This window comes from Patagioenas fasciata, chromosome 3, assembly GCF_037038585.1.
Source record: "Patagioenas fasciata isolate bPatFas1 chromosome 3, bPatFas1.hap1, whole genome shotgun sequence".
Taxonomy (NCBI): Eukaryota; Metazoa; Chordata; class Aves; order Columbiformes; family Columbidae; genus Patagioenas; species Patagioenas fasciata.
The window spans coordinates 38152830-38167516 of NC_092522.1; the positions used below are offsets into that span (position 1 = coordinate 38152830).

The 14687-nt window shown below is 47.5% G+C and overlaps 1 protein-coding gene across 5 annotated transcripts in view; it reads left to right on the plus strand.

Moving 5' to 3' along the window:
* MDGA1 (MAM domain containing glycosylphosphatidylinositol anchor 1) overlaps nucleotides 1-14687 on the plus strand; it is a 151458-nt gene that overhangs the window by 124597 nt on the left and 12174 nt on the right. The window lies entirely within an intron of this gene.

The window sequence follows — 14687 nt, forward strand, 5'->3', positions numbered from 1 at the left end:
CACCTGTATTCGCCCCCGCAGACAAGCTGCTCCGTGCTGTCTTCACACTGGCGGTGAAAGATTGCTCCAGCAACACTGTCACTGTTGGTTCACACCAGGTTCTCCTGGACCTGCTGGTCTTGCTCAGCTGACAGAGCCCAGCTGTTAATGTGGGCTTGTTCCCTGCAGTTGTCTATCGTGGTCAGTCAGCCCCTTGCTGCCTAATTCCTGCACGTCTTCTCCTGCAGGCTTTGAAAGGGATCTCGTTCTTTGTGATTGCAATGAGGGGTGGCCCAAACCAGTGGGAGACTAGCAAGGAAAGAAGGTGTGGAGGGAGGAGGGCTCTCTTGCTTTTTTCCCTTTAGGAATACAGCTATGTGTCATATTTCCAAGTTCTTTTCATGGGGAAAATGAAAGCCTGTCAGTTTTTACTTGCTATTGGAATAGAGCTCTGTTTTACAGCTCTCATGTGGTAGTTTGTCTGAAGATGGGGTGGCCCGGACATGCCAGGGAATCAATTCATTATAGATTTTTGGCTTTTACCATTTTAACTCTTTATTTATTTGTTCCACCCACAAATTGCTCAGAGCAAAAGATACAGTGACTCCCAAGACCTAAGAAAGCCGCAGAATGCCATTTTTTATTCCTTGACTTCAGATGCCTTATATCTGCTGATTTTTCCCATCATAATCAATGTTGCTGCCCCTGCCTGCTCCCCATTATCCCCTTGTTGCACAAAGGGGCTGATAAATTTGTGTGAGGTGGATAGACTCTTCAATGCCATATGGTGATTTCCAGGGTGGAATAAATTATTTTAAAATTACACTGACTAGATAGACTCAGAGAATGAAAGAGAAAGAAATGAGAAAAAGTCCTTTTTCTCTTGGCATGTGGAATATGTAGCTTGGTCTAGCAAACCCACAGTATACCTGTCTGCAAATTGAAATTCTGTACCTTGTATCTGCTCTCTACTCTGGAATTTCTTTCAGGGCCTGTCATGATGTTCTGTAATCATTTTGGCTACTCTTCTATACCTGTCGGGGCACCAGGGTGAAACTGAGACCTCTCCAGGAAAAATAAGAATGCCTAGTAATCGTAAAATTGTCTGGTTTTCGTAATTCCTGCTATGCTGCTTACTAACTGATACACTACTTGGTCTTTTTCTTGACTGCTGCCCTGGCAGCACTCTGGCATCGCTGTCCTCATCCCTGTGTATGCATGAACGAGCCCGCCTTTGAGACACGCTCTGTTTCACCACCAACTCTCATGGCTCGATCTACATTTCTAATGTGCGTTGGTTACTCCTTGGCTGGTTTGGCTTGCATGAAGTCTGTGAAACTGTGCCAGAAAGCTTTAGCTTGTTCAGATAGTGCCAGGTTCAATGCCCTTGGTGGCTGGAGGGCTCTCAGAGTCGCCTGGGGAAGCAGCAGCCTGCCTGCAGGCAAAACAAGTTTCTTAAGCTCTCCTTCTTTAGCCCTGGGTTGGAGGAGGGTGCCCCCTGTCAGGAATACGGGGCTCCTTGCTAGGACTTCTCCTGTCAGATGAGGAGACAGACCCTGGCATCTTATCTCTATCACATATGCAATGATACAAAGGTAAAGATGGGGTGGCTACAACCATGAGCTATGTCTTACTTCCCGTGTAGCTGGCTCTCCCTGATGCCTGCAGGCATGGTCTCAACCCCTGGCTCACCTAGTGCCAGCCCAGTCCTGCTATGCCAGATGCCAGCCCTGCTGAGCCAGCAATAGTGTTTAGAAAGGACATATCAGATTGCTCCTGTTGGCAGATGGTGCCAGCCAAGAGGACATCTCCCAGCCCAAGCCTCTCCTAGCAGCTCCAGCTCCATCGTGGAGAAAACCGAAGCTCTGTCACCATGAGAAGAAGCCGTATAAAATCCTGACATTTATTTATTTTTTTAATAACCCTTTTATTACCTTTTTCCCACCCTCTACAGAACTTGAAAGCTGGTTTACTCTCACAATTTGACTATAAAATATCCATAGCCATCCAGGCAAATCTTCCCTGGGAGAGTTCCCAGACACTTCTCGTTTATAATAGATATGACGAAAGAGAGAAACAGAATACAAATGGAGCGTTTGTAGCCATGGTATAAAATATTCAGCGACTAGGAGAGCAGGGTGATGTTGAATATCTCTGAGCTGCTGAGAGAGGAAGGTGAAGGGGAGCTCCCTGGAGGCGATTCCCATTCTTCTGGAGTTATTTGGTCATTGGTTTTCCTTCCTCTGGCCCCCTCCGGAGCAAGCATTCACATTGCCCTGTGATCCTGCCAGCCCAAACACAAAAATCATGGGGAGGGGAAGGGAAGGAAAGAAATCCCGTTTCCACCAGGCATTCAAGAATGAGGGTGTCTTGCTTGTGGCAGGCACAGATATATCAAACATGGAATTGCTTGCTTTCTCCAGGAGAGGAAGCTGGCCATGGCAGGCAAGTGACCAGTCACCAAGTTCAAAAAACCTTTTGTCAAGTTGTCTTGGTGAGTCAGCGTTGCAGCTGGGAGCAGATCCTTAGGTCCTTGCTTCAGCCATCAGACTCCTCTTCCTCTCTTCCCAGTGGCTGCCTGGGAGGGGGATGTTTGAGGGCAGTGTCCCCAACAGACTGCTCCCACCGGTGTCCCCTGGATACTCTCACAGACCCTGCAGCAAGAGATGCCTTCATGGTCAGGAGGAAGGATGCCCCTGACGGCCTCCTACTGAGTAGGAAACAGAGATCTGCAAGGCCTGCCAAACTGAATTGCTTCTTTACTTCTTCAGCTCAGATAATGCAACCAGTGCAAAGGTGTGTCTGAGCGGTCATGGTGGATGATCACACATAGGAGCCAATGTCAGCACAGATGCCATCTGACTGCATCTCGTTTCTGACAAGTGACAGTAGTCAGAGCTCCCAGGTCATGCAGATTGATAGGTACTAGCTATGTCAATGTAAAAGCAATTTGAACCATGAAGATTTCCTTTTTATAAGATTTAACATTGTGGCTCCCTCGTTCTTACCCAAACCTTGTTTATGAACACAGCACCCTGGTACTGCACACAGTTACACAGGTGGCAGCCTGCAGGTAGCTGCATTCTATTGGATATATAAAGTTTGCCTTACAAACAAATGCATCATTTATGAAATCCATGGCATTATCTCCAGTGCAATAACTCTGTACACAGTAGAGATTACATCACTGGATTGATTGAGGGGAGACTGATTTTCCTAATGAGTCTGATTCACTTCCCTCTAGGCTCTTGAAAACAAGTTGCAGTTAGAGTTAAGTGAACAGTTAGTAATGAAAAAATGTATTCAATTTTTTAGATACTTATTCTCTTCCCACTTACTCAGCTGGGTTCTTGGCTTTATTCATTCCTCCATCAATAGATTTGTATTCGACTAATGTTTTGTGCAGACATCCAGCAGCTTTCCAGAGGGCTATGTATGGACCCTTTGGATAGACTGTGGTCTCTTCTGGTAGTATCTGCTTGTTTTTTGGGGGGAGTTAGTCAAATACAGTGATCATGACCAAGGTTTATAAATACCTGACAAGATAACCGCATATTTGTAAAGTGTCATTCAAGCTCTGCAGGTTCAATAAAGTGGCTCTAAACCAAAGACTGTTGAAGTTGTTGCTTTTCTAAAGACTTCAGTGAACTTTGGATTAGAGCCATAGATTTAAAGATTATTAAGACCAGATGGGACAATATATCATCTAATCAAACTTCCTGCATAACAAAGGACAGAGAACTCCCTTCAGTTCTTCTTTCTGGAGCCCAGTAAATACTGTGTGTCTACACCTTCACTGGATGTTTATTTACAAAGAACACCAACAGCATTCTTGACACAGCTTGTAGGTGCAGGACTGAATCATCCCTAAGCCGAGGAGCTTGGCACGTAAAGCTGAAGAAGACATGGAGAGGAGGGAAAGACATTCCCATGTGGATTGGCTAGATGTCATTTTATTTTACTAATAACATGTCTCCATGTTGATGCAGGTGTTCTGCTTAGTACCTTGAATCTGGGTGCACTGATCCCTGCCTTTCCTTGCCCCTCACTAAAAGTGCATCACTGAATCAAGTTCTCAGGAGAGGTAGCTACTGAAAAGTCACCTTCTTCAAAAGTCCTCTTTTTCTGTCTTACTAGTCGTGACCTGACCATATTTCTGCTGCAGAATTTGTTGGGAAGGTCGTTAGGGGCACAGATTGCTGTCACCATTTAATCTGCAGATGCCCTGAATCCCCACAGATCATCGTTTCTCCTGCTCACCTGATTTAAGTTACTGTTACTTGTCTAATGGGGAACTGCTATGATCCCCCCTCCCTTCCTCCAGGCTCTCAGTAAAGCATCTTTCCATTCAGACTGGGCTCACAGCAGCAGCAGCAGCCTTGCACAAAGTTGAGTAGCTGTACAGATATACTGCAACCTGATCGTCTCCCAAGACATCAGGTGTTACATCAATTATTCAGACTCTGAAATAGCTAGATACAAAACTTAACAGACACTTAAGAGGAAACGGGATCTCTCAGTGCATATCCAGCTACTTCTTTAAGCACTCCCAGGTCACTCTTCTGTTCACTCCATGGACCAGTAACTATTTGAAGAGTGCCATAATTGTACGAGTGGAGACTGAAGTTGGTCATCCTGAGTGCACATCTGGAGACCACCCTGAGTGCTCTGACAGGAGCTGGGACCAGAGTGCACAACTATCTTGCACTACTTGTGCAACCATCCCAATCTGCTCTTGAAATTCAACAAGACGTGATTTGTAAAGTGCATTGAAGTGCTTCCCAGAAAATCAAAAAATGCTCAACAAGTGTCAGTCATCACCATTACTTTCAGGAGTGACTGCCTCTCCCAAAGAGAGCTCTGCAGGGGTGACAGGCACCCCAGCACTTGAACTGAAGGAGTTTGCAGATCCAGGTTGGGAGTCTCACTGTCTCAGACAGTCTCCTGGAAGTTTTCTTGGTGAGAGTACAGCCAGGCATGAAATGGGAAAGGAGTCTCTGACTCTTTGAGTCATCCTGCCTCAAAGCTGGGCACACAGCCCATTCTTGCTGCAGCAGACCACTTCCAAGGCCTGCAACTTTCACCTCTCATGTCTCCTTGGGTCAGGCAGAGGAGGAGGCCAGAAAATAAGTTTTGAGTGGTGTCTTCAGTTCAACAGGAAAGACATGGGATCTCAGCTGCTCATTCCTGCTGTCTTGCTGGCTTCAGCATCGCACTGAAACAGCCCATCTGCTCCAATCCCCGCAGCCATGCAGCTGCCCTGTGCTTGGCTTCCAGGACTGAGAGACCACAGACTGGGTGATTATGTGGAAACAGGTTGTTAATAGGGATAGAGAAGAGACAGACGAAGTCTTCCTCAGCATAAGTACATCTCTTTCTGTAGGGTTTTTGTCAGGAGCCCTCCCACACACACCACTTGTATTTTGGGGGCTCTGTGAGGCTCCCTCCTCTCTGGCTGAGGTTTCTGCAAAGCCTGCCCACAGAATGGAGGCAGGCAGGGTTTCTCTGTCTGGCTGTTGTGCTCTTTTAAACCTGGCAGTGCCTATGAAGCAGACTTCTGTTTCAGCTCATCCGAGAGCTGAGCACAGTGCGTGCTCTCAGCCTGAGAGCTGAGCACATGAATCGCGCAAAGGACCCAGCTGTCTCTGGTGGAAAAGATGAAAGGGTCCGTTATCAAAGCTGGGAGTAGAGGGAGCATTCGCCTGAAGGCATCTGGGCATGTCACGAAACAGAGGGTGAACAAGGAGCAAGCAGGCCTTACAGCAACTGTGGTTCACTCCACATCTTGAGTCTGCAAAACTGTTGGGAAAAGCTGCCTACACATGGTCGTCTTGCTATGTTCCTTGTACTCGCATTTTCCCCCAGGCTGACCTTTCCTCCCTAAGGTAATACCCAGCACTTCTGGGGACCACCAGGTACAGCAACAGTAAGGGGGAAGGAACATTTTGGCTGCTTTCAGACAGCTTGGTCCCAGAAAACATCACAGGGGAAGAAAGATGGGCTGCTGCAGCTTCCTCACCTGAGCCACAGAGCAAGTGTAAGGGGCTGGTCAGCACTGCTTGTGGAGGCTCTTCTACACAGCTCCTTCACCAGAGTAGGTCTCAAGCCTTGTAATGAGAAATCATAGTCTGGCATCTATGTTCTGTAGAGCCTTAGGACCATAATCCAGACAGTCCAGTTTGGGATTAATTTAGATGCTCTAATCTACTGCACTCACCTTGAGGAGAGTGGTGAGTGATGCAGGCTGCTAGGTGAGGAGAGGTTGGCGTGTCTGACAAAGACCAACACTGTCCTACTGAGGACGAACAGGAGTCTGACCCCACCAGATCACCCTCTGGGCCTCATTTGGAGCCCTGTCTGGACATACCAGGCCCCTGTGCAGCTGGTGTTGCTGGCAGCTGAAGCTAGGGCCAGCCTTCCTTCCCCATCACATCCCCCATAAAGGCTAATTCACATGCCCCACATGCCCACCAAAAGTGGTGCAGAAATAATCCCACAGTTGCTCATTAAATTAAGGGCAAGATGATGCCTTGTTTGGGAGGATCAGGGCCACAATAAAGGCAACAGGGCTGGGCTGGTTTTCTGCCCACAGAAGCTGCCTGCCCTGCACTGGGGGAGTGAGATCTTTGCAGGTGCAGCCCCACTGGCATGTCCCATCCCGCTCTCCAGAAGCTGCACAGAGAAATGAAGGCAGTGGTGTCCATTCCAGTGCTGAGCACCTGAGGCTCCCCCTGCCCTGCCTGGAGCTGAGGCAGAGGCTGCACTGGACTCCTATACAGCCATGGCCCTGATGAGTGATCAGCTCAGAACTTACCCCTGAATCACCTTTTCCCCCTGCTCTGCTGAAATAATGTTTCCTTCTGCTACTACAGACAGCTTTCCCTGACCAGGTACTTTGTACCTTTAGTACATCTTCTCCCCCAACAGAATTTCACTGAAGAGGTGTTTGTGTTTTGGTTTTGTTTTTCTGTTAAACAGATGAAAACAAGAATTTGATCCAACTGTTTATCTATTCAAGCTCAGCAAGGAATGCAACACTGCTGTGTGGAAAGGGTCTGTTTCTGCCTGCTCTTCATTTAGGGAGATCATATTGTTGCAGGCTTGCTTGGGGAGCTCCCAAAAGGACAAACTCTCTGGCTACAAAGGCAGAGGCAATGGCTATGGAAAGGTAATAACTCCTTTCTTAGGGCTGAATGGGTAAGAAAGGAGCTGCACAACTGCATTTAGACCAGGATATATCTCATCCTGCTCTGTGACTTCAGGCAGGCTACATCTTATGCGTTTTTGGGGGGATTCCTTGCTAGGAGCAAAAGGCCAAGTCCTAGATAAGGGGTGGTACAGATTATTCTCAGTCTCTAGGGATGGAATTCTGCTCAAAACATTCAGGAGAACTTCTTTCCACACTTACAACCTCTCCTTTTGTGGGGAGATCTCTAAGGGTGCACATTCTTAGCCTTTACAAGGATCTCTGGATAAAAACAAGCTGTTGAGGCAGGTCTGGAGTATAAAACAACAGGAGATATTTCCGACAAATTTATGGTTTTTTCTTGTAATGCAGATTCCTCCCTTTTGGGAGTGGTGGTATTTCCTGAAGAGTGAGAAAACCCATGAGAAAGAATCTCGGTGTAAAGAGGTGTATGGACAGACAGATGTTGTAAATTATCACATATACTGGTTATGGAGGGAGTCACACAAGGACCCTGGAGCATTAGCATGAATTATCGTGACACAGAGAACACAAAGCAGATGGGAGCTTCTCTGCATCCAGACGATGCCTCCTGACAGTGCGCTGCATGTGCCAGCACGGAAAGTGGGTGCAGCAAGGCAGGATGAACCCCAGGAGGGATCCCCATCTCATGACAAAGCATCACCATGCAGGAATGGGGCTTCACAGCACATTTGGCACTGCTAGAGGGCAAAGAGACCAGCAAAGCAGCTCAAGCACCGTCCTGCTCAGTAAGCAAGTGGGGAACACACAGCAAGGTCCTTCCTGAGATTATTGGATGCTTCTCAGTGCTGTTGGTGTGAGTCAGTGACCACCTCTCTGGGAAAGTGTTTGTGTCCCTGAGCTTAGGCTGGGAAGAGCAAGCTCTGGAGAGGCTGTCTGGTCCCCATGGACCGAATGCACGCTCCACCCACTGGGCCTGGCAAGGGAGGGGGACATATGCTGGAGCACAGGTGTTTGGAGACTTGCTCAGCTCTTGATGCCGTTTGTCTTCTGCTTTGCTGGGCTGCAAACAAGCACACATCCAGCTGGGAGAGCAGTAGGCACCATCCTGCCTGCTTGCCTCCCTCTGCTTTCAGAGGACAGGAGGTCTCCAGGAGGTATGAGGAAACTGAGGACACTATTAGGCTGAGTGTGTAGGATGAAGACAAGTGGGACCATGGCTTGGCAGGTGATGGGCAGAGGGAAGCCTGATCCCATGGCCACACCTGCTGTGAGATGCCACGATGCCTCCTGTGCTGGCCACGGGCAGGCGCTGAGCAGCACAACAGTGGGTGAGCTGGCAGACGGGAGCAGAGCTGCTGCCCAGAGTGGCATTCAGGGGCTGACAAAACACATCTGGGCTGGGAGCTGAGAGTCAGACACCCCATCTGTCCTGGGGGGAAGGACATAGTCTGTCCACATCATCCCCTGCAAAATGTTTAAGTACAGGAAAGGGATTTGATTAAGCAAGATGGTATAATGAATTGGATGTGAAATTAGAGAAAAGCCCGAGGACTCCTTATTCTTGTCTTTTAAATGCCAGACTCTGTACCCTCCCTCTACTCTATTCTGGCTGCATATGAGATGGGCCTTTGTTCTTCTGAGATAGCATAAATTTAATGTTATGGAGCATGGAGATTTGTTTCTCCCTGTTTTGAATTCCTTAAACCACATCCTGTTGTCCATGCATAGAAAGCCTATTACTGGTCACAAACAACCTCTGAGGGAATTTTCCATGAAAGGGGTGGCAGGATTTTGTTCCATACACACAGCATCAAAGATGGAAGTCTTGTATCATTCATCTTTCTGTGCCAACACTTTCTCTAATTAGGCTGTGGATGAAATGAGCAAAGGAGCTCAAGCATAGCTCCACTGCAAGTCTGCTCCCACCACATCACCATCTGCTCTCTATGTACACAGACAGGTGGGAATATGCTGGAGAGAACGAGCTGTAGCTGTAGTTCGCCTGCCTTCCTCCCATTAGCACTCGCATTCCTCATCGCAAGGCAGACATGACCATAGTGTTGCATTTACCCCTCTGCCTGCATGTCCCAGGTCCCCCTGCCCAGCATGTCCCCACCAGGGGTGCAGCCACGTGTCCACTTTGGCCCTTTACATCGCAGTGTTGTTGCTTCTCTGATGGTCTGTTCCCTCCATCCCAAAATTCACGTGCATGCCAGATAGGTCAGATAGTGGTGGATCATAGATCAATCTGTGCAACTGACTTTGCCTTGTCAGGGGATATTGCTTCAAGCCCATCCGCATTTGATGATGGTTTAAGAGCTCAGGGGTAGAAATGTGTTTGTTTCTTTGATTTTTTTAAATACACAGTAAAATCCAAAGAAAATTCCCTATAGCCAGATATAAGTAATTTTCACAGGTTTGCTGTAGGGGAAACGTTGCCAATCAAAATTTACCATATTGCTGTTTGTATCCCTAGAAGGTCCCAGCCACAGCAGGGAAGTGGAAGCTTTGGTTCCCCTGATCACTTTCAGTATAGGCTCCCCATCCTAACGAGTGTCCCATAGCAATTAGCTGGCCTGTGGTGCAGCACTGGACATGCTCAGTGCCTCTCTAAAGCAGATGAGGATGCCTCGTTAGCAGAGGTGGGATAACGGTGCTTTCCAAACTCTAACCAAGACTCCGTTTTTTCACTACTGATGAACTCTCTGAACTCTCCCACTTTGAAGTCACCGAAGTGGTGGCTGCAGGAAGGGGTCTGTGAAGTGACCCTGTGACTGGACACAGGACACCCTGAACACCAAGCTGAGATAAGTTAGACATGTAGAGACAAAGTTCTCTGTAAACAGGAGTGGAAAGCAGCTGAGAGGCTTTAATTGTCTTACTCTGTGTATGTTAATGTAGGAAGCATCATGAGAGGCTGTGAAAGAGTAAATGCATCCTATCATGGCACAAAAACAACTTACATTCCTAGAAATAATGAGTCAGTACAAGCTGACATTATTTCTCTATCTGGGGTACAATTATTTTCCACCCTCTGCTCTCAGAGCAGCAACTTGTCCCCACAGCACTGTAACTGAGAACAGCAGCCTGACACTGGCTGCTGTTCATTAACATACATTTAAAAGAGAAAGGCAGAGAAACCTGTGTTTGTAGCAGGGATTATAAACAGTAATAGGTTCTTTCTGAGGACTGTCATTTCACTCCTGGGATTTGCCTGCACTAAGCTTTGGGCTTTTAGTTTGCGGTCAGTGGTATTAACTTTAAACCACACTTAAGGAAACACTCAGAGCCCCTGTTGGAGGGCTGAGAGCTCTTTTCTCCGTGGCCTGGTTTTAGCCCTCGTGTTGTGTCTGCAAGTGACTCTGCCAGGCTATACAAGATCTGAGTCCTCTCCGCACTGTGTATCTCTTTTCATTCACTGGACATCTCTTGCCATGAATCAGTTTCTTATTATTTCAATCTGTCTTGGCTGCGGTTGCAATGCCATGGGGATTTCCACAGAGGCTTTCAGCCCCGGATTCCCAGTGGGGTGCCAAAACTAAAACGGGGCTACAGCCAGGATATCTTATGGATATGCAGCATTATCCTCCGTTCACTTCCTAGCCCTCTGGCTGCCTGCCTTCCATCCGAGCCATGTAAAATGAGCTGCACCTCAGCCCTTCCCCATCACCCCACATTAACCCCCCCCAGCTGCCCCAGAGAGCTCTTGAGGAAGTCTCTACCTTCCCTGCCATCCCCCATGGACTCTGCCCATGGCCTTGCCCTTACAGACCCTGCCTTCCTCCCAGTGCTGTCTGCTTTGGCTCTTCTGGATCTACACTGCTGTTCAATGCGACAGTGAAGTCACCATCCCATGGAAACTGAGAGGAGACCTTTTCATGTTGTGAGAAGGTAACATTTAAAGGCATCCCTTGGGCTACTCTATCTGTCAGCCCAGCTGGTGCTCTTTTGTGTGAGTGCCACTCTTTTGAAATGCCAGCTCTAGTCTTAAAAGAAGCCAGCAGAAGGTACGGCTCACTCTCCTTGTAATTGATTCCTCATCACTCGCCACTGGCCTTTATCTTCCCTTTTGATTGGGAAGAAGGAACAATAGAGATTACAAGACAAATGTGAAGATTGCTTTGTATGGGGAGAAGTAACAACGGGATTGCTGGTGTCCTGGGATTTCCCTTGTGTTTGTCCATCTCTGGTCAGCTGGAGAGATTTAGCAGCAGATAGATGGCCTGTCTTTGTTTGTGCCTCACCAGCAGGTGACCTCGGGAAATGCCAGACACATCTGACGGGGTAGATGAGGAAGGGGTAACAATGACAGAAATAGGTAACGAAAGTAGCCAGCTGTATTTGGACTCTGATACACAAAACTAGGCATATTGTAGTATAAAATCAAGCAAAAGAGTTTCTGCAATAGCTGGGACTGGAGGACATCCCAGATGGGCCTTTCATATCTCCACCAATGGAGGCATGGGGGTTGGAGAGCAAGTTCCGCTTTGGCTCTTCTTCAGTTTGTGGCTGCTGGAAAGGCAGAAGAGCTCAGGCATTTGTGTTCCCTAGTGTCTTTTTGCTCAGGTCTTGTAAAATGTTTGTTATGTATCTGGCTCCCCCTCTAAATGAATATTATCTTCCTTGAGTATCATCATCATATCATGTCAGCAGATAAAAGCAGGTAAAAACAGTTTGCTAAGGAGCATGTGGGAAGTCAGTTCACAGCTGTGAATCGGCTTCTCACACCCCACACGTATGTGTATCTTGCATTGGCCACCTCCTGCAAAATGGGATTTGGATAAATAGCCTATGCTTTAGGAGAGCACCTTACAAGCATCAGGTCAGATCTCATTTGGTCTGAGCTCTTGTGACACGCTGAAAGCTACACAGGGAGTGAAGATAATTAATCAGGCATGAGATGGGTATTGCTACAGTGTGTGGAGGTGGATGTATACAGGTGTGAATTTACCAGAGGTCAGGAGCTACAGATGTCAATATCAACATAGGCTTCACTTCCCTTTTTAGCCTGAGACTTAATCTATGGATTTTCATGACTGTGAATGGGATCTTGGAACAACATTTTGTTTTACGGCAGTGGGCTGAACCCTTGGAAGACACAAAGTCCTGCAGCACTTGTTCCATTGCACAGTTGGCTTTTGGGGCCAGACTGAAAAATGGAGATAAAGCAGCTCTGGACAGTCCAGTATGGCAAAGTTTCATGGCTCTGCCTGGAGCTCAGATATGAAGGTTCATTTCCAAGTACGCTCCATCACAGGCTACAATGCCTGTGGCAGACTGACACATGGTAGAATGGAATAAAGGAGAAGACTTGCACAATCATGAACATCTGCAACACTATAGACCCAGTTCACCTGGGGTAGTGGCTTCATCCATGTTCAGTTTGAAGTCCCAGTGTCTCTGCCGTGCTTCCCAGAAGCCCATTCCCAGTGACAGCATTATTGGGAGAGGGAGGTGGTGTGGTTCTTTCCCAGCCTCAGGGAGGCTCTGTAACTTAGCCAGGATTGCAGGTAGGTCTGTAAGATCTGACCCCCTTCACACCTCTGACTAATTTGTTAGACAGTCATGGGCATGCTGTTCATTTGTTTTGACCTTCAGTGTTCCACGTGTACAGAGGGGTGGTGAAACACTGCATGTTGTGGGCAGATAAGGGAGCATCCTTTCCAATTGCAAACCATTTGAAGAGTGCCTGCTCATATTCAGTATTGTTCTGTTAGGGAATTTGGGAGCCAAAAGGTTAAAACTTTTTTCCTGATGCTGCAAGGACATGGAGCTGTCAGCCAGGATGTGCTCAGGTTTGCTTTGGGTTTAGGCCAGGCATTCACAGCCAGTGCTTTAGGGGCACTATTTTGCATTCCAGATGCTCTGGATCTTCTTCTATCTCGCCTTCACTTTTTTCCTAGGGCATCAAAGTTCATTTGCTGCCTGATCTGTCCCAGTACTGGCTGCTCAGCCAGGCTCTTGCATGGCGGATCCTAGCTACAAGTCCCCAAATGAGGGTGGAATAGAAAACAGTTGTTTTTAATCTTTGCTTGCTAGCAGTTTCCTGTTAATTCTTCATACACTCTCAAGCCCTTACCTCACCAGCTCTGGCGTCTGTAATTAGCTGCTCTGAACATGCTCCTGTTGACATTGGTCTTTGGGGTTTTGTAGTTCTGCCATGGGCCATCAGTTTGGCCAAGGGCCTCCATGAGGTCTAGGTATCCTTCTTAGAGAGACTTCCCCTCCTAGGAAGCTCCTGAGGGCGGGGAGGACACCCAGAAACCAGCGGCTCAATGCTGGTTTTACCAGAGGCTACCATAGTGCCTTCTTGGCACCATATTTCCAGGAGGGAGATCCCATTTGCTTATCTCCGTCTCCCCAGGGTCATGCAGTGCCAGCTGGTCTCAAGAGAGAGAGAGAAACAAGTTGTTCCACTCCTCTTCTTGGGTTGTGGTGTGCATCCCAAACTGGGTACCATCAACGAAGGGTATGCTCTCCGTGTCCAGTCTGGCCTTCATCTAGTTTTCTCAGCCAGCCTTAGTGCTAATGCTTCTGAGTATTTCCAGGCAATAACATGCCCCTCTTTTCTCAGTTCACTAAATTATGCACATATTTCATTCTTTTAACCTTTTCTTGTAAGTCAGCCGCTCAGAATCTAAACATTTTATGATCTTTATTATGCATCTCTGAACTCCCTGTGATGTATCTCTTGCTTTCTGCCAGACAGTCGCTTCATGGGGGTACTTCCAGGTCCCTGTCCTTCACACAGTGCTCCCAAGGCTGATGTGCCAAGAATGAAGAATTTCAGAGGATTATGTAGGAGGGAAGTTATATAGGAAAGTCTCTTTCCCTGTCTCTTCCCGTGACCTCTCACTGCTCCTTCTCAGAAGGGTGTACCCAGGCGGGAATGCAGCATCCCAAGCACAGACACACTATGGATGTGTAAGTGAGGGTTGTTATTGAGTCTCTGCTCTCAGGTGTAATAAGTCTGTGTATGGAGACCAAAAACACGGATGAGCAGCAGTGTGACTAGAGTTGTGAGTGATTTTTTGGTTCATCAGCTGAATTGAAAAAAAAAAAATGAGGGAGAGAGAAACTGAATCAGGTCAGCCCTGAGTGAATGTTTAAAAAATGTTTTTTCATGAAAACAAAAGAAAGGAAAAAAGTCAGCTGAGGGGGTTACTGAAAAGATGCTGCAGGAAGACCAACAGAGATGGTTTCATTTGTGAGTGGAGGGTAGGGGGCTGTGACACTGTTTTCAAAGTGAGAACAGGAAATGCTTTGAGATTTTTTGGCTTTGGTTGTGGTTTAATGGCAGAGAAAACCTTTTGGGAATGGCTGTGTTTGAAAGAAGCTGAAGTCAGTGTTGATTCACAGGGTCTTTGTGCCCCTCTGAAAACATGGGGCTGGGACAGTACAGGCAGTGTGGTAGAGGTGTTGCCACCCAGCGCTGGCAGAGAACAGCTGCTTGCTCCAAGGGTGCTTCCAGGGCAAGTGGTAACTGAGGACACAGGTCATGTTTCTACAGCTGATGGCCAGGACCAGGGTGGGGAGA